Source organism: Hesperophylax consimilis, chromosome 18, assembly GCF_061612785.1.
Source record: "Hesperophylax consimilis isolate HC1 chromosome 18, BYU_Hcon_1.0, whole genome shotgun sequence".
Taxonomy (NCBI): Eukaryota; Metazoa; Arthropoda; class Insecta; order Trichoptera; family Limnephilidae; genus Hesperophylax; species Hesperophylax consimilis.
The window spans coordinates 9122886-9142466 of NC_142853.1; the positions used below are offsets into that span (position 1 = coordinate 9122886).

At 34.2% G+C, this 19581-nt stretch overlaps 1 protein-coding gene across 1 annotated transcript in view; it reads right to left on the bottom strand.

The window, feature by feature from the left end:
- Nucleotides 1-19234, bottom strand: part of cyr (cypher) — a 152448-nt gene extending 133214 nt beyond the window's left edge. Inside the window, exon 1 of the mRNA XM_089642287.1 lies at nt 19025-19234. The gene's annotated coding sequence lies outside the window, so the exon portion shown is untranslated. The remainder of the gene's footprint in view (nt 1-19024) is intronic.
- Between the last annotated feature and the right edge of the window lie 347 nt (nt 19235-19581).

Genomic DNA, 19581 nt, shown 5'->3' on the forward strand with positions numbered 1-19581 from the left:
TTATTGTTGAAAATCCTCTTTATCCTTAACGTGTGACTGTTGGGTGCGGTTTATGGTCCGGCGGAGTCATTGGACCTTAATTTTTCGAAAATGAGGCTGGAGCAACAGTTACGGTGAATGGATTGCACTATCGAGAGATGATTAATGTGATGATTTTTATGGCCGGAATTGGATGGTATTGATCTGGACAACGTTTATTTTCAACAAGACGGCGCTATGTGCCACGCAACGAAACCATTGATCTTTTACGATTGAATATCAAAATAACACCTTTTATTGGAAAACCCTGAATGTAATAATAGTTCATGGAGAATTCGGTTCGCTGATCTAAAGGACCATGAAGCATCTGTAATAATCAATAAGATCTCACAACACAATGTAAGAATAAGAATGTAACTCCCGGAACGTTAAACGCTTGAGACCTAAGTAAAAGGGGTGGGAATCCCACAAGGAATTCGATAGGTACCGGTAGTAAATTTCTCGTTCCTAGGTCAATCTTATATTCGTTCCGCTACCGTAGATGTTCCGTGCGATACCATACCGTAGGCCAGGGTAATGCTTTGCTCCCCATGTAATTAGTCGGCCCCTTCTGGCATTTGTGAGCAGTACTAATCCGTAATCATTCCTTGGATTATAATAAGCATGGCCTCTCAAAATGCAACAATTTAATTTAAATAGTGTGTAGTCAACTGACCGGATAGTGGACGACTAGTCCAAAGCGTCAGGGTTAGCACCCAGGCGTCGTGGGTTAAATCATAAATAGTATGATGGGTAAGTCCTTCATCATTTCCAAAGAAACATTTGCCGCTTTACAGTCAAGGGGAGATTTCATATGTTTACACTCACACTTTAAATTCATCGTATTTTTTTCTTAATTTTGTTAGCCAGATACTTCCCCACCTTTCTCTTCCCCATCTCCTTCCCCTCCCACTATGTTCAACCTCTCAACATACCACAATTAGGATGCTATAGTATAGCTGGCTCCAGACTCTCTTGACTCTCCAGACAGCCAGCTCTTGGTGTAGTGTTCGCTAAAAATTGTTTTTTTCATTAAAGAAACTCTCTTTATCCGTTCTGACTTCTGTATTGTATTTGGAAGCTCAAGCCAAATTAATGAATTGTAATATTGTAATTTTTTTGTGAATATTGCACAAAGTCCCAACTGCTTTCAACAGTTTGAAGCCTGAGGAATTAGCTTCCCAAAATGTCGTTTTTGTGAGGCTGAGATTACCAGGGAGGGGAAGGTGATGGTGAATAGAAAGGTGCGAAAGTCCCAGACCATTGAGATGCGTCAATAAACACGGCTAAAGTCATTTCAAGCAACGTTTAGATTCTGACGCCAACACGATTATTTTTTGTCTACAGTTTAACAAGCTCTGAGTTAAGATAGTATCTGACGGAAGGGTCTTGTAGTTGTGCTTTTGAGTCTTGGATTTTCAATGGGAGGAATACTCCCATTAGCCTCGGGCCAAACCACAAAACCGACTCAAGATGAATCTTCTTGCCCTAGGACTTTGGAAACTACGAAGCTTATCAGATCAGAAAAAAATTACTGCATTTGTTCCTTTACCAATTAGGTACCTTCTGTTTTAAAATATCAGGTGAACATAAAAATAAGTGCCTACCTGCTTAATTAAACACAGACACTAATTTCAGCTGTCGGTTCATGGGTAAGTGGTGTGATTATATTCTAGCGTAATGCGTAAAATGAATCAAGTTCAATGAACTTTTAATTATATTATTAGACGATAAATCGACACATCGTCGTACACCGCAGCGGGAAGGATGTATATGAATTCATTCATGACGTATGAACGTCCGTCACTCCTGGATTCACGGACCCCTAGATTTCTTCTCTGTACCTCCACAAAGCATCCCCAAAGATGTCATCGTCCCTGAGGGAAATTATTTGATACTCATGCATGTGGTTAATGTAAAAAAGCAAAATGTAACGCTTATGATGATGGTAGTAGGACGATGTTGATTAATATTTGTCACCTTTGTCTGGTTAATTCGTAACTTGGGAATGTTTGTCTTTATTTTAAATAATATTATACATGATATCACATCACAAATAAATAAATATGTAAATAAAATGAACTACCTGGGGCAACTGTGGAAACTTGGGTCAATAATAATATTCAATACGAGGAACCAACAGCTTAATTGGCACTTACCTACTTTCAACCAAAACCTGAAAATAAATGCACACATTTTAACTATTGTATCTAATATATTGTATCATGTATCTATACTATCATATATTTCAATCAATACTAATCTAACCTAGTCTACCTATAAGTTTTTCATGTACTTGTATCTCTAACTTTTTATATCCATCTAGAGTTTCTGTTAATTGTATATTTTCTGAAGTCACTGTTTATGATTTACTGTATATGGTATATTTTATACCGTTGATATTAAAATAAATAAACAAATTACTGGTTCTTATGAAAATGTATTACAAACAAGCTAACGTGAAGATAGTAAATCAATCTTTAGTTCAAAATTTATTAAACGATGCAACATTGAAATTAATAAAAAAACAGGACCTACCTTTATTTAAAGTAATAACACCTAAATTTAGGCTAGAGCTTGTGTATTACCTAAGTGTGATTTTAAGTGAATTAGGTGCTTACAAAGTTACTTGTAGTATTACAATAGGTGCAGGGCCAGCCCTGAACCAAACGGCGCCTGGCGCTAGTGAAAACACCTACAGCCCTGTGTTAGGTGTTAGGTATTGTCAGCACCTCTGCTCCAGTAAGTGACTTCAGTCATTAAAAAAATACCTATTAAAGGTCACTTTCTAACTTGAATAAAAGTAACAAATTTTTTTTTACAAATTAAGATTTCAGAGATAATTTTTTTTTAAGGTTTGCATTTTTAAAGTCCGCCAAAACGATCGAAATCTGATGCGGTACGCGTGACGTCATCCGTTCCACGGTTTAGTCGGTTAACATTAAGGACAATCTCACTCGAGTCGATATGAAAACAATAATTCCTAATTTAAATATTTAATAAGATTTTCAAAAAACATTAATTCTTTTGTATACCGCAGTGGTGACCCGTGTGCGAGTCTATCCAGCGAAATTTTGCACATAATTGTCCGCATTCTAACTCACACAGTCGATCGACCCGTAAGGTAGCAGTGTAAGTTCTTGCAGAACCCACAGACCAACCGCAGGGCGTTGAAGTCTTGTACGGTATTACTACACGAAATAAAATTACTATTGCTGATTTATATAGGCTCTCTTCAAATTGTTGGTAATTCCGGTTAAAAACGGGACTTAACAGGCCTTACGCATGAATTACAAGGTTTTCTGATAAACTTTTAGTAAATTACGCAAATGTTATCATGGCGTCGGAACAAGTTCAAATTACAAGTAAAAGTACAACGAAAATTCTCTGTATCGTTATTACATATTATTAAGGCAAATCTTTTTAATTTAAAAAGGACAAAGCAAATATACAAAATTGTTTAATATACAGAGGGGTACAATATAAGTCTGTGCTGCCGAAAACCAGAAGAAGCAATTGATAGATTCAAACTGGATTGTAGAAGCAATATTAATAAAAAAGAAAACGTTCAATTAATTAGACATTATAAACTTTGATGTACAAATGGCAGAATTCATGTCTAAACTAAAAACTTACCTTTTTAAGCTGTCATACCCTTAAATTAAATATACCATTCCTAAGAGAAAATCCAGTTATATTCAATTTTCCAATTATGTCCTCAATTCTGTATCTAAATTTCGCTAAAAAACAATTAGATAATGTTCATTAAGTGTTAATCTCAAGTGTCCTACCAGGTAAGTATTGTACTGTATATTATCTCCATAAATAGTTAGTAATAACATAGATCACTGTAGAAATTTATTATAAGTCTGTACAGCGCCCTTGAGGTGATTTTGCACAAAAAACGGCGCTATACAAGACATCCAATTATTATTATTATTAAAATAAAATTAATAAACAAAATAAATTGATATTTTATTAATAATAAGGCCTGTTAATGTATCGTTAGAGAAAAATTCGATTTCTCTCCGTGTACGTGTAATTGTTATGTAATAAAACTTATATATGCAGAATTTGCATTTGTTGAAATAAAATATAGATCGACAAAATCATATAAGATATAATTATATATTTTTTAAGTCATAATATTTTTCAGTCAAGTCTTTATTTCAGCTACAAGAGGCCGGCCCTGAATAGGTAGGTAGCTGTTGTTCACGTGTTACAGTTACTCCGAGATAGACAGGTAATAATAACTTTAAGGATACGGTAAAAGCCTAACCCTTTCTACCGTGGAATATGAAACAATGGGCGGGTTAAAATTACCTACTTCATCACCTCTGAGATTACTCGACTGAATTATGGTGGGAAAACCTTCGTTCGTGTGATTTACGAAGTTCAGCGAACACGAGCACAGAAACTACCACAATTTCTAATGCAGTTTTTATTTATTTACGTATTTAGTAACCCCACAGACATATGAATATATAGACTAGAAATTAAAGGTGAGGGGTAAAATCAACTGTTGAAGAACGAAGGGGGTTAAGCTGACTGTGATTCGTCAATAAATCAAACTGACAGTATATAGGCATCTCGCATTATAATATCACCATTTAGTTCTTAAAAGTAAAATCTGCTTTTGAATGAATAGACATTTTTACATGGGAGCGCAAATTACTCGCCACGTTATGAACAAATTTGCGAAGTCCAAATTCGACAAAAAAAAATTTCTTCTATTTTCGGAGTCGAATATTTTGCTTACGTATTTAGTTAAGACACTTTTATAAGTGTTCATAATTTACTTCCCAGTAACAACGATGCGCACACTTGAGAATCGCTACATTCGACCAATGTTGGCTCGATGTGATAGTATATGTTTCTACAACTGATTCATATTATACGACGTGAATAAGCTTAAAATGATGCTTACATATGGAATGTAATACGACAATTGGGTTTATTCTCTTTTTCACATCTATTTTTACAAGTTTTCATATCACAAGCCACTATTTTGCCGTGTTATTTCATAAAATGCCTCGACCATAGCTCGACGCTAGTTCGAACAAGAATGATGACGTCACATTCTCAAGATTCACGGGAAGCCATACGCGAGCCCAGCCGGCTCCAATGGAACCGGTATGGGGAGTGGGGAATAATACGCTTTTAATCACTTAGGGCAGGTCTACTAATATTCATATGTCTATGAGTAACCCCCTTTTTAGGGGCTTTTACATATGAACAGTAAAAAATATACTGTATTTATTATACCTAACTTAACTGCCTCAGTAACAATATTTATACTAGTTAAGTGATAAATTATTGATGTCAACTGACTCGGTATAATTATTTCACCCAATAATTATTCTGGGCAATGAGGAATACGTATGGTAGTTAGTCACAGAATTTACGCACTGAAATAAATCGTGACTTTTAGTATTATGTAGTGATTTGAAAGCTTATGAAAGTAACCAATTCTGGACTATCGAATGCATCATTTAGAATTTTTAGTAGAAATACCAAGTCAGTGATCTTCTGTCTTAAGCAAATCTGATCATTTGAAAGAGTGTTGTAGGTTAATAATATTGCTGGCATACCTCTTTTAACACTTAGAAAACGTAAGAATTTATTTTTACAAATAAAAGCTCGAGAGATACATAACATAATGACTTGGCGCACACCCTTGAAAAAATTACGCGAAAAAGAAAAAAAAAATTAAAAAATATTGCCACCGTCGATAATCGATACATGATCAACTGCTTGAAAGGTTACTAAGCTGACCTAAACCATCAACTATTGTAAGAACGGCGGCATGAATCAATACAAATAAAGCAGCACAAACACAAATATAAGACGTGGAAAAGAAATAATATGTGCGTAGCAATGAAAATATTTGGCGAATTACCAGAAGAAATGAAATTAGAAGTAAATACAAACAAATTTAAAGATATATTATGGAAGTGTGTTATTGAATTATTCCAAAAACTATAAATTTTTTAATAATATAAGTATGAATTGTATTAGGGCATAGATAAAATTTTAACTATCTGGTTACAAACCAATTCTTTAGAAATTTGTAATAATTCAAAAAGAAAGCTTCCAAACATAGGTGAAAGAGTAGTTGCGAGATAGTACCTACTTTTAATTCTGAAATCGAAATATGAAATCGACAAAAATGACGTATAATAATTAGGTCCCAGTGGTCAAGTTTTTGAAGACGCTGTCCCGGTAAGACAAACATCCTAGGTTCGACTCCTAGTTTGAATCTTTTTTTTCTGAGCCTTTTCTGTTTTATGTTTCTTTTAGATTTACAGGTATTATTTTCTTCTTCAATGAAACTGTGCAAGTATTTAAAATACAACAAAAAATTAACTAAATACAGGCAGGTACTGAAAATAATTTGAAAGAAGTATGTCATTCAACGAAAATAATAGAATGGTTCGATTAAAGTCTGGAAGTTCCTTTGGTGATTGGTAGAACATAAATTATGAACGTATTTTTAGACAAAGACCTAACGGAGACGTTCCTTCCCTCGGCCTAACGTAACTCTGCAAGCTTTACCGTAGTATCTACTGGTGAATACACTTATTTAACATAAAGATATTCTCTATAGAAGAGATTTCCATTGGACTTTTCAATGGGTAATAAAACAGACATTACTCACAACATTTCCTGTGAATAATTTTCACTCTATCCCGTATTTATATTCCTACAGTGGTTGTAAAAAACCCGGAGCGGTTCGGAATGACGCTCCGGTTTTAAAATGTATCGGTTAAACTTCATTCTGTTCCTGATGGCGAAATATTGAAAAATAATAATAATAAAAAGAGCATTTCAATTTTTAAAGCTTTGACTACTGGCGCTGAAACGTGAAAAATCACGGGATGCTCTGAACTCTTGAGAAATCAGTTCCAATTTTTAAAACGACATTAAAATATTATTTTATAGGTATGTGCTTTATCGCTAACTGAATTTTTCACACAATCACAGGCAGAAAAATGAGTATTGCTAATTTATTAAGAATATTTTAAAAATATAGGCAATCCGGTTAGCAACGAGATTGCACGCCGTTTCCCGATAAATTAAAAAAAAATCGTAATAATGTCGGAACACTTGTTTGTGAACCTGCGTTTCTCTTGATAATATATAATGACGAAATGCGAAAAGGTTAGGATTTTTATGAACACGTGTTCCAACATCGTGGCAATTATTTAATATTTTAATAAAAGTTTATCATGAAACCTATCAATTCATTTGTTAAGGGCCTTCAATATTACGAATAATTTGAGGATATTCTTGATAAATTAGCAAGATTTTGACTAGTAATTTTTCTCCGTGCAGTTCCAATTTTGAAAATGGCACTTATATTCAAATCAAAGCCAGACGCACAACCGAAATCAGTTAACTTTATGATATGTATGAAATAAGTTGTGTTGATGAAATTTTACTCGGAACCAAACTGGAATGAAGAGATATTTGATTGATGACCTTCGTGGCTAAGTATTTAATTCTGGATCCAGAGGTCATAGGTCTGAAACTCAACTGGCTCAATTTTTTTTTCATTCATACCCAAAAGTTGCTTGAAATGGCTTAAGCCATGCTTAGTATCTGCATCTTAAAAGCCACGTACGTACCAACGTTCATTTTCCACAAATTCTTCCCCTTCACACTAAACCTTCCTCATAACACACTCAGATCGAAGATACCATAGACCCACTGGTTCTAGACAGTAAGAACACTGCGATATACACAATTTAAAAAAAAACTTCCTTGGCAAAAATTTTTATTATTTAAAAAAAAATTCTATTATTAGTTTCCATGGAAAAAAATAAATATAAGTACATTGTACATATTATAAGCATAAATTGAAAGTTTTCACAATCCTCCTCAATAGGGTTCATGTTTTAAAGCGGCCTGTAGTTTTTTTCTTCATATTTTTGTATTTTGTTTCTAATTGTCTTTGTACCGTCTTCATAATGTTTGTTAGTTAATTATCATTATTATTGTTATATTCTCTAACCCATGTTTTTACTTTCGTAGCATGAAATTTAATATTTCTCTGTCGAAAATATGTGTTCAAACTTGGAGTAACCATTATATTTTTGCTTATTGCCCTGCTTGAGTATTAATGTTGGGCAGAGGGGATTTGGTGTATGAATTATCTCAGTAACAGAAAAAAGCCCCGGCAACACTGAGTCATATAAGATTTGTAAATATTGTCTTCAATTATTAAATATTACTCAATAAGCTATCCCACTATAATATATATTATGTGAGCGTTCCGGTTTTTATAACGTGTGTCGAAGCACTGAATTACTTGCATTAAGTTAAGTTCAGTCCATCTTCGTGTGATGCTTTGCAGTTGTTACGTTGAACTAGTACCTACCTAATGTCGGTAAACGCCTAACGGACTGCACGCGAAACTCCTGTTTTTTTTCCTTGAAATTGCACGGTGCAGTATAAAGCAAGCACAACATAAACACGATGTGCATTTTACACGTAACAGTTATCATTACAGAATGCGGAGCGATGTTACATCAAGAAATGCAACTAAGTAAATACTTTTGACGGCCTCCGTGGTCGATGGGTGAGGTTCCTGACTACGAATCCGTAGGTCCCTATTTCTAACAATAACAAATTCATAAGAATCCTTTATCAAAAACACGTGAATAACTCAGCACAGGTTCTCAGGTGAGGTTTTCACGAAAAGCCGCATCTCCGGCGACAACATTACCCAAAGGATGAACCAAATGTTTGTGCAAAAATGAAATATTGGGGCAGGGCTACAATGTTTTTGTTTTGCGTGGCCGATGGAAAACAACAAACGTTGCGGAACCGACCCAATGTTTTTGTTTTTGTTCAATGTTTTGAAAATATTTGGTCGCTGGAGACCAGAAACTCTATAATACAATATTTAAATCATTTACAGTACCTTAGCACATTTTTTTCTACAAAACAACATTATACACAATCTATATACCTACATATGTATACGTATAAGGAATGTTGTTATAATATTTAATAATAATTGTAATTGATCTTAAACATAAATTTAAAACTGGTGTTAAATTTGTTTCTTTAGGTATTTTATTAAGTTTATGGTAAACATTATCAGCCTTACTAAAAATGTGATGTAAATATTACGCGATGCGTAAGGGCATAACAGTAAAATAACTTGACAGATTACCATGGCAGATTACCATGGCATTGTTTTGTTAAAGGCCGGCTTTACCCACCAACGTCGAACGGGCGTCTTAGAATCTAATTAGTAAGACGACTAATGTGCTATTTTTATTATAATATTATATTTCTTCCTGCTATAAATTATCAATTTACTTCATTTTGGATACTGTGTCTGTAATGTAATGATGTAGGTTGATTGGCTTGAAGCAGAGAGGTTGCGGGTTCGAAAATAGCTATCATCTTTGCTTGTTAACTTTAATTAAAATCGCCAGCTTTGCCATCGAAGTAATCAGCTTTGTCGGTGTCGGTGTAGAAGGTATCTGCATAGCATCCTGCGGCAAATATTTTTACATAAATGCATAATACTATTAAATTTGCTGAATATAATCAATAATCGAGGGCAGTGCCGGATTTACGACGATGATTTTGAAGGGTCTAGGAAAATTAGGTACCCACATTCTGGACAAAACTTCCCTAATGTAACTAACCTCACAAAATCTGAACACATTTCCAGGTAGGGTTGTTCAGGGGGTAATAGTTCTGGTTTCACAAACAGTAGATACTCGATGACGCTTGAACTCTGACATCATGAAATTTGCTTAGTACGACAGTATTTTGAGCTTGCAATATCATTTTCATTGTGATACACGGAGCTGTAAATGTGATTTTAATTAATTAATTACACGACACATGGGACAAGACTCCATTAATTGTTTTGATCTGTATATTTACTTGTTCATTAAGAATACATACATTTTTTATATTTGTAATTAAAAGAGGATTAAAACTACTAGCGTGATTTTACCGAACTGCAAATACTTGCATATGTATGTATTGCCTTTTAGATATTATTCTAAAACCCTCCGTCCTGCTTCAAAGCAATAATAATTAGTTATGAATATTTAGTATTTATTATACTGATATTTATTGTATGTAGGTATTGATATTATTTCTTTATAATGTGTGTAACTTTTCGACATTTATTATGTTTGTAAATATGAAAATGGTCGTTCAATAGATGGATAAACAGGAAGATTTTTAAAATATCGTTTTAAGAAATTTAGAAGCGTTTTTGTTAATTTTATCATTTCTATCATATCCTTAATTGATAAGACAAATTTAAATTGTAGCTGAAATTATGACGATGTGAACACACAGTACAGGCAACCACTTCCACATATTATGCGTCGTACGAATAAAATGCAACAATTCTCGTGTTGCTTCAACCGCTATCAGCGAAAGAATGAGCAAGTGAAGCCCTGAACTGAAGTATCTTATCACATATTTAAATCAAACATTTATAATTTTATCCTAGCAACTCGTTTCTTAAGAATTATTACTACATCAAATTATGCAGGTTACTCCATTCAATTATTAAACACGCCCCAAGGCAGGACAGCTAAGAGCTTAGCTCCTGTTAAGATCTAGTCCATATCTGTACATCATCTTATGTATGGATTATGCGTCAGAAAACCCAACGTAACGGGACTTGGTAATTTGATATATTTGCAATCAATTGCAGCGGAATTATTCATGCCAGGAAGAAGTCTAACAGCGGATTCTGATAGCTTTTATAGCAAAGAATACCAGAAGAGATCGAGTGGGAATTACTGATTCTTTAGTCACGGAAAAATAACAATAGTTTCGGTACATTAGACCGTAAATTAACGTATATGCATTACCTTAATATGAGGGAATATACTTACTATCTTTCCCGTATCCAACCTTGTTCTTAACATTAAATATTTATCTAAAGACACTGTCTATATTGCTTTTAGTTCGGGTTGAATCTCGCGATCATACATAAAGATAGCTGCCAATAAAAATGTGCGGTGAGAATAAATGAAGACAATGTTGGTAAGTTCTTATTCGAAGTATGATACAGATAAATTTGCCCGAAGGAGGTAGGGTCCCATTAGCTCAGTTCTGGGTTCGTGTCCTAGATATGACAGTACCTTTTTCTGATTTTTCTGTTTCAAATTTTCGTTTAGGAATCGCTAACATTGTCTTCAATAATTAAATATTACAATTTGAGGTTTTACTCATTAAGTTATTCCAAAAACAATAACAAAAAAAAATTAGTTACGGTTAAGGTTAGGTTACGTCTATGGGCTTTAATTATGGTTATTTTGATTTAATCATTGAAGACAATATAAACGACTCTCAAATAAAATATGTGAAACAGAAAAAGATTCAGTTGCATCTAGAAATTGAACCCAGAACCCCACTCTTCCTTGCCGGGGAAGTGTTCTGACCTAATCCGACCATATCAACTTACGACATTTTTCACTGGATTATACTTTGACTGAGGGCTATCAACATTATCTTCATTTTCTTAATGCGTTTTTTTTTTTGGCTGCTATATTTGTGTATGATTGCAAGATTTTACCTGAACTAAATGCAATCTATATTTTAGTGTCTTGGATAAATGTATTAATTTTTATTTTGATGTGCGACATCTATTGAATTTTATAGCGGAATAACTTTATGAGTAAAACCTCAAATTGTAATATTTAATCATTGAAGAAAATATTAACGACTCTCAAACGAAAGATGTGAAAAAATCCAGGAGTCATTTTTATTGTTATTTTTTAAATAGAAAAACTATCACAGTTTCTTGACGAAGTTTCATTCTCCGCAGAAGGCATTGTAAGTTTATCAGAAAGAACTGTTTCCAGTTTGGTGTTTTCTCACCCGAAACATTTGAAGTTTCCGCCAATACAATAAGACAGGTAAGTACGATCCTCTGCTCTCGCTCTTTCATCTGATCTAACGGTCAGGGAACTATACCAAAATGTCAATAAACAGAACAGACAGGTCTTCCCGTCAGGATAAAGCTGTGATGATTGGAGATAGTTTGGATGAGTATAATATTATTGCAATGTATCACACCACATCAAGAGAAACGGCTGCCCGGCCTTTTTCACACAAAACTTAAATTTGGTGCAAAAATACCGAAGCAAATTAAATAATTATTTTTTAAACCAAAAGGTAAAGCAAATATTTCGTCTTGTCGTGTTTTACATAATGATTCAAAGGTCATCGAAGAATTCATTTTTATTTATGATTTTAGAGGCTTTTTGAGATAATTATAATTATTTATGTGCGATTTTTTACAACCTTGTCAACCTTGCCAGTTTATAAACTACCTTGGTGCTTTGTTTGGTGTAATATTTTTAATCTTTTCACAAATGAAACACTTGTTCTTTTTTGAAAAATTAAATTTGCTTGTATTTTTTTTTTTTACGAAAAACACAGACTGGAGATACTCTCTTTAGGCAAATATATTAGATAAACAAACAAAAAATCGATCTACGCCTTGAAGCATTTAAAAAAAAACTTTATAAAATTAAATTCACCCCCCAGCGACTTATTTTTTTTCAAATTTAATATAATGAAATTCAAACTTCGAAAACTAAACTTCGAGTAATTTTTTTTAACAGTTTATACGTTTGTATTACGAGTTGCCAAACACCGTGTACATTTTTAATATTTGTTAATTCCGTTGGAAATTATTTCTTAATTATACTGCTTTTATTTCAATTTATTTTTTACGAAGCGTTTTAAGAATGTACTCTTTTATATGACGCTTACGATAAATTGATTGGCCAGCAAATTAAAGAAAAAATCATAGGATAAAATGAAAAATGCATTTATCGTGACTTCGGTTGCTGCATTTCATGCAATCTTTTACCAGTCCGTGCGGATATGTGTTTTAAGCGAATTCAATAAAAAAAGTAAATAATTTGTGCCGGGAATGGCACGACATATTCATATAAGTCCTAACATTTTTGTCAGATTTCGGCCTGGTATATTATTAAGACCAGGTGGATGAACACGCGTTCGATATTATTACGAATTTACCAACACTTTATCAAGAAGCGGCCTACAGTCCCGTTTTTAACAGGATAACTAATAATGTGAAGATATTTAAATAAATCGGCATGATTCATTTCTCTCCATGTAATAATTATAATCTTTCTAATCTATGTAATACCTACCTGTAACATATTTTATTATACGATTATTTTTATTGTGCCTATACTTATTTAAAATATATATTTTGTTTAATTTTTGGAAACAAAATTTCAATTATAAAATAACATCACTTTAAGGTTTATACTAGATATAAAAATGCAATGTTTATAACTAAATAAATTTAAAAAATTATCTTAAATATTAAAATTTAAGCACATAATATTAAATGTGTTGTTTAGATAATAAAAACAAATGACCATGAACAACAAAAAACTGACTAAATTTTCCACTAAGACTCTTGAGCTAAATGTTCTAGATCCGGCGGGGAACAAGGCAAGCGAATCGGTATAAATACTCGTAATGAAGCTAAGAGGAGATTTGGCTAATTGCCCAACTTGCATTTCCTTTAATTACCCTAGAACCATAATAAACCATACTTAGACCATCCTCTGCTCGTATCGAGGCGGATTTTAAAACGCAATTTCCGTAGAGAGGTGATTTATATTATGTTGCCTCATTTTTTATCAAAGTCAGCAAATTGTAATTGAATTTTAAATAAAATGGTTTTTTTAGTGGATTAACTCATTGAGTAAAACCTCTCAATGAAGATAATGTTTGTAGCTCTAAGCCGAATATGATACAGTTAAGAGGAAGCTACAAGCCAAAAAGGTGTATATTCTTGGTATACCTTATATTGTAGGTAATAAGCATTAAAATCGCTTGACAAACGGAGTGTAGAAACGTTCGATTTGAAGCAAAAAAGTGGTTATTATTTATTTTGTAAATAATTTTGCAAGAAAGCAAAAAAGTCAATCAAGTGAAACTGTCACAGATAATCTTAGCTATAATACTGTATTTTTTTAAATGGTTTCCTTTACGCGTTCATACATTTCTATTGAAAAAATGTTTTTTTGTAGATTATATTTATATTTTTTATTGAGTTATTTATTTTTTTATTTGTATCCTACTCAAGCGAAGCGATAGTATAACCTTCAATTTATCTAAAGCATATTTTTTGGTATTCATAATGTACACCAATTCGTTATAAAGATTAATCAAAATAGTGATTTAGCATTAAGCTTCGCCTTAAATATGTCTGTAGTGGATAGGATCGGATAAGCTTAGTGGTAGAGCAAAGCCCCAGCAAGACTGAGGTCCTCGGTTCAATTCCTAAATGCGAACGAACCTTTTTCTGTTTCATATTTTTCGTTTGAGAGCTGTTACATAACATTATCTTCAATGTTCTTCTTCTTTCGTATGGCGGGGGGGGGGGTCAGAGGGGGACATCTAGGTCTGCGAGCTATTCTAGGGCCTCAGGCGTCGCCATGTGAACCTCACCAATCCCGCTGGGGAATGAATGGAGCGGGCATTCGTTGACCACATGTTCGGTGGTCTGTACCGCACCACATTCACACATCGCCGACTCCTTAAGGCACCATCTGTACATCATGTGGGCATAGCGGCTATGGGAGCACCTTAACCTATTGATGGCGGACCAGGTTTTGCGAGGCAATGAGGTGGGCATTTCCCACGTTGATCATCTCCGATGATTAAAATGTTTGAATATGAAAAATAAATCTTCCTTTTTATTTATTTTGATAGATGTTGTTAACAAAGTATCTGTCTTTTATATTTAACTGCGGTATCCCGTGAAAATCACGGGATATTATGGTTGAAGGATTTGTGAAGTATTCATTTGAAATATTTGCCTCAGGATAACATCGTCTTTCAAAAACACAAATCTTGCAAATTTTCTCAATGATCAATTGTATTTTTTGGTTAAAAAATTAGATAGACTGTCAGGAATTAACATTTCTAATGGACTCCAATGTAAAAGTAATGAATTAATAAATATAAAATAATTTTATGATTATAGGTGGGTACCAGTTTAATTACTATTCTGAATTCCCAGAATCATCAGTTCCGTAGCATAATATTTCAGTTCCGTGCCACGGATAGCTGCCGATGGCTGTTGTAGGTTAGTACCTGCGCTGTAACTCAAATATGCTGTACTTAAAATTTATCATATCCACCCAACATATATTGAAACAGAAGTTAAATGTAGTGACACATAAAATACAAGTGAAAGAAGTGGGATTTTTTTAGAACTATCCTTCCCTCCGTTCCACATCTCTTCACAGTCTGAACTAGACTCCAATGTTACATATAATTATGATATTTTCCCATTTAAATAAAATAGTTAAATAAAGTCACTTTCTTTCCCTCTCTCCATAATTTTAAATGATCACCTAAAACACCCTTGAAGGTTTGATTTAAAAAATATATATATTCGATTGTCCTAGCCAATAAATACAACAAGTCACCATAGAATGTAGTGAATTGACTAGGATTATCGCATAGTTTGCACAGGTTATAAGAGTTTTGTAATTACGTATGTATTAGTTCTGCATTAGCTCTGCACATAAGACCCTAATGAAAATAATTTCCCTCAGGTCCTATCTGTGGAGGGTCGCTTTGGGGAAAGGAATGAGTGAAACTGGGTCTTGAAAAGTCCCATGTTGTAGGAAGGACAGGGAAAAAGTAGGAAGAGGTCACCTACGTGGCGCCGTATTATTTTGCTTTAATGACAATCACAATACAAACACTTCGACTACAATCATATTTGGCACCCTAATTAAAATACCAAGTACAAGTATATATTCGTACTTGGCATTCAAAGGGTTAATTCAGCTAAAGCAGTAATAGACATATTACAAGAAAGGAAAACACTTTTTAAAACACACATTTATATCTCCACGCTGAGTGCAGAATAACAAAGGTTTGAAGGAATTGCTGGAGGCATAGAATGGCCATACATTATGGGGGTATAGAACAATGAGGATTGTCTATTATCCATTAGCCAATAAATTTACTGCAAATAAGAACATGTACCGTACATTGTAGTGTGCTGTTGTTATAGACAAACTGGTGGAAACCTTCGGCGATAACGATCCTATGCAGTTGCGAAAATTCGAAACAACACTGTCCGACGGTCGTGTTGTTAAGCGTTGGTATTATGCAGGAATGTTGGTTTTCTCACGAATATCTAAGTTTTTTAGGATAGCAAGGTTGTGCACTGGTCAGCAAAGGAATAATATAGAAATACATACTAAATGAAAAAAAGCATTGCAATATCTGGCTGGTCGCAAATATATCTGCTATAAATATATTTTTTTAATTAATACATTAAAAATGAGTGGGTGGAAATATTGTAGCAGTGAATATACATTTAGTCCGGTAAATCATCCAACAGCCGAGCTGTTGAACACTGAATGATTCGTGGAAGCGACCCGTTCTCACGTGACGAATATTAACCATGCACAAATTTTGGCCGGTGTTGAAGGGATCAATGACATAAGCTCCTCAGAGCATCTTTAATTGAAATACAGGTAAAAAAAGCATTTTCCCCTGACGTCTATGCTCCGCTGACAGTAAATGTTGTCTCTGCACTTTAGCAGTATTTTATACCAACCATAGAGTAAATAATCTCTTTGACTATGACTGTGAACGAAACATGAATATTTTGTAAATTGTTACACACAACCGTTTAAGAAAAAGTTTTTCTTCCGTGATTTTATCGTCCATTTTGAAAAACATGCGTGAATTCATTTGATTACAAATAACCTAACAATGTTTGAGGTCCTCCTACTCCCGTCATCATAAGTGGTAAATGTTACTTATACAACGATGGAGGACTTATCTATTAGAGAAGTGCGAGAGCCCGACGCTACGCCGTGGAATACACCACCACAAACTGTTCATAAAGAGTAGATAATCATTCTGTACAGATTTGATTAGGTATAAAAGTACGGAAACCGGGCAACTTAGGACAATGGTAATTCAACACACTTTTGAAAAGTGATATAAATTCTTGAAAGTGATGAAAAAACATCAGGTTAAATAGGCTACTTTAGTTTAGGTATACATGCCATTTTTATCACAACTTTTTATGACTTAATATCATGTTGTTGTGTGTTGAATTGCCACTATCCTAAGTTGTCAAGGAACAAAAATACTAACCCTTCACATAAGAACACAAATATTCCAGTGTTTGATATTGGCTAGTTCATTCTGCAGAACATCTCTCAGTCAATGAGTCGAAGGTTACAAAGGTTAATTATTCACTCCCCCTGAGAATTAATTAAAGCGTTTTTTAACTGAAGTACCTAAATTTTTTTAAATAATTTAATGTAGTTTCAATGATTTTGTAAGAACCTGCGCAAGGAACTTCTGTTATAATTTATTATCAATTAATTTGAGATATCCGGTAATTCTTTATTTACGAAGGCAACACTATTGTACACAATATATTATTACCTCGAATCTTGGGAATTAAAAAATATGATAAACCTACATGTTTCGACATTGAAAATGAAAAGGTAAATGAACTTGATACTTTTTACGTGATTATCGCAAAAGAGTCCCAACTGCTCCCGATTCTCCGAAGCTGGTGGGACTGCGGCATCTACAGTAATTGGGGTATGTTTTGAGGTTTGAGGAAGTGGGAACAGAAGGAGATGGTGAATAGGATAGTTGGGAAGCACCTGACTATTAGATCTGGTTACTAAGCACGGCTAAAGATAATACGCAATGAAGGAAGAAAAAAAAACAAATATTTTATTCATATGTTAATTTTTGTTTTTTGAAAAAAGATCAACGCACGAAAGTACCACCAAGTCGAAACCAAATATGTAATAGATAAGCTAGCAAAAGTATTTTATTTTTATTTTGGGGACCAGATTTTAAATCTAATATATTATTAAATTGTCGAACTCCGTCACTCCGTGGCAGGGCGGATAGCTTCTTGGCAGCGGAACCACAGGAACCGGGTTCGAGATCCTCTAGGGCGAATGAAATTTTATTTTGATTACATGAATTATTTTTTTTATATTACGATTTAAACAAAAATCTATTATATTATAGATTTGTGCATCGTTCCAATGTGATAGATACATATATCTCAGTATTGCCCTGGTGAAATTCCACCATTCTAAAATTGCATTAACCCTGTTTGGTGACCAGATCTGAATAGCCAGATACTTATCCACCTTCAGCCTCCCAAAATTAAAATCCACTTGGGAATACCAGTCTTACTGGCTCCAGGCTGTGCGGAATTCACAAATAAAAAACTTTACAAGGTTCATTTTCAACCCCCGATTCTAAACAAAGGTAGAAAACAAATTCATAGAAATATAAACAAATATTTGTTTTATTTTTACATTAACTCCACACAGGAGGCCTTCAGTAAAATTATTTCAGTTTGGGCCGATTTCATCTTTGGGGATGCTGTGTGGAGGGTTTTTTAAGAAAAGGAGGGAGAGGAAGATCTGGGAAGGAAAAAGGTGTGAGGGGTGGATACGAATCTGTGGATCAGTGTGTCCATGGGTGACGAACGTTTGAATTCATCCCTCCCATCCCTGTGGTGCAAGGCGATAGGTCGAGAGAGTGCTGCTGGAGAGGTAAAAAGATCTCTCTCAACCAGTCTCTCCAAATCAGGCTCAACACACAGTAGGTGGGCAGACACACCCGCCGCCAAGACCTCGACAATATTCACCCCGTGAACCCGGGCACCCCTGCTAAGTCACCAAATGTAGCGAACCACTTGGGGTGACCTATGGCAAAGGTGTTGGTTATCCAATAAATGGCGGTACCAATACCCTTTGTATTTGCCCTTTGTTTGACCAGTAAAGAAATTAAAACCTCCCCATAGGTAGGTACTAAACCGAAAATAAAAACTCTTCCTAGATAAAATATTTACATTTTAGCAACTTTATGTGAATTAAAATTTTAGAAATGAAATCGTTTGCTCTCAGCTCCACAATTACGTGGAAATTTAAATATTTTCACTTACTTGATGAATGAGAATGGAGATGAGCACAATCGCGCGCGGGAAAAATGCTTTTTGTCCGCTTGATGAAAAACACTTTCTTTAATTCGCGGTGCGATGAATCCACTGGTACATGAACAATTCACACATTAATTTTATAACCGAATAAATTCTCATTCATTGTTTAAAAAAACTTATTTTTCACAACAACAAAAAACTATACACAAAACTTTCTAGTTAGATTTTTCTGTAATTCGTAGAATCTATGGAAAATTTGTTTTTGAAAAAAGGAATTTTTCAGTGTTGCCCGTGCGGAAAAATGTTTCGCGTAAGTTCCGTTGAACTTATATATTTTTTTAATGGCAGCCGGTACCTACCGCGTCAGTTGCTTTTGCCGCGGCGTTTGGAGCGCGACTGACAGAGAATACAGAGATTCACAATAACTGGAGTTATGTGAATGTCGGCTCTGTTTTCCAGGTCGCATGGTCTGAAACGGGTTACCGTTTGTTTTTATTAACTAACCGGTGAAAATAATTACGTATAAACCTCTGCGATTTTATCAATTTGATAAGAAGCGATAT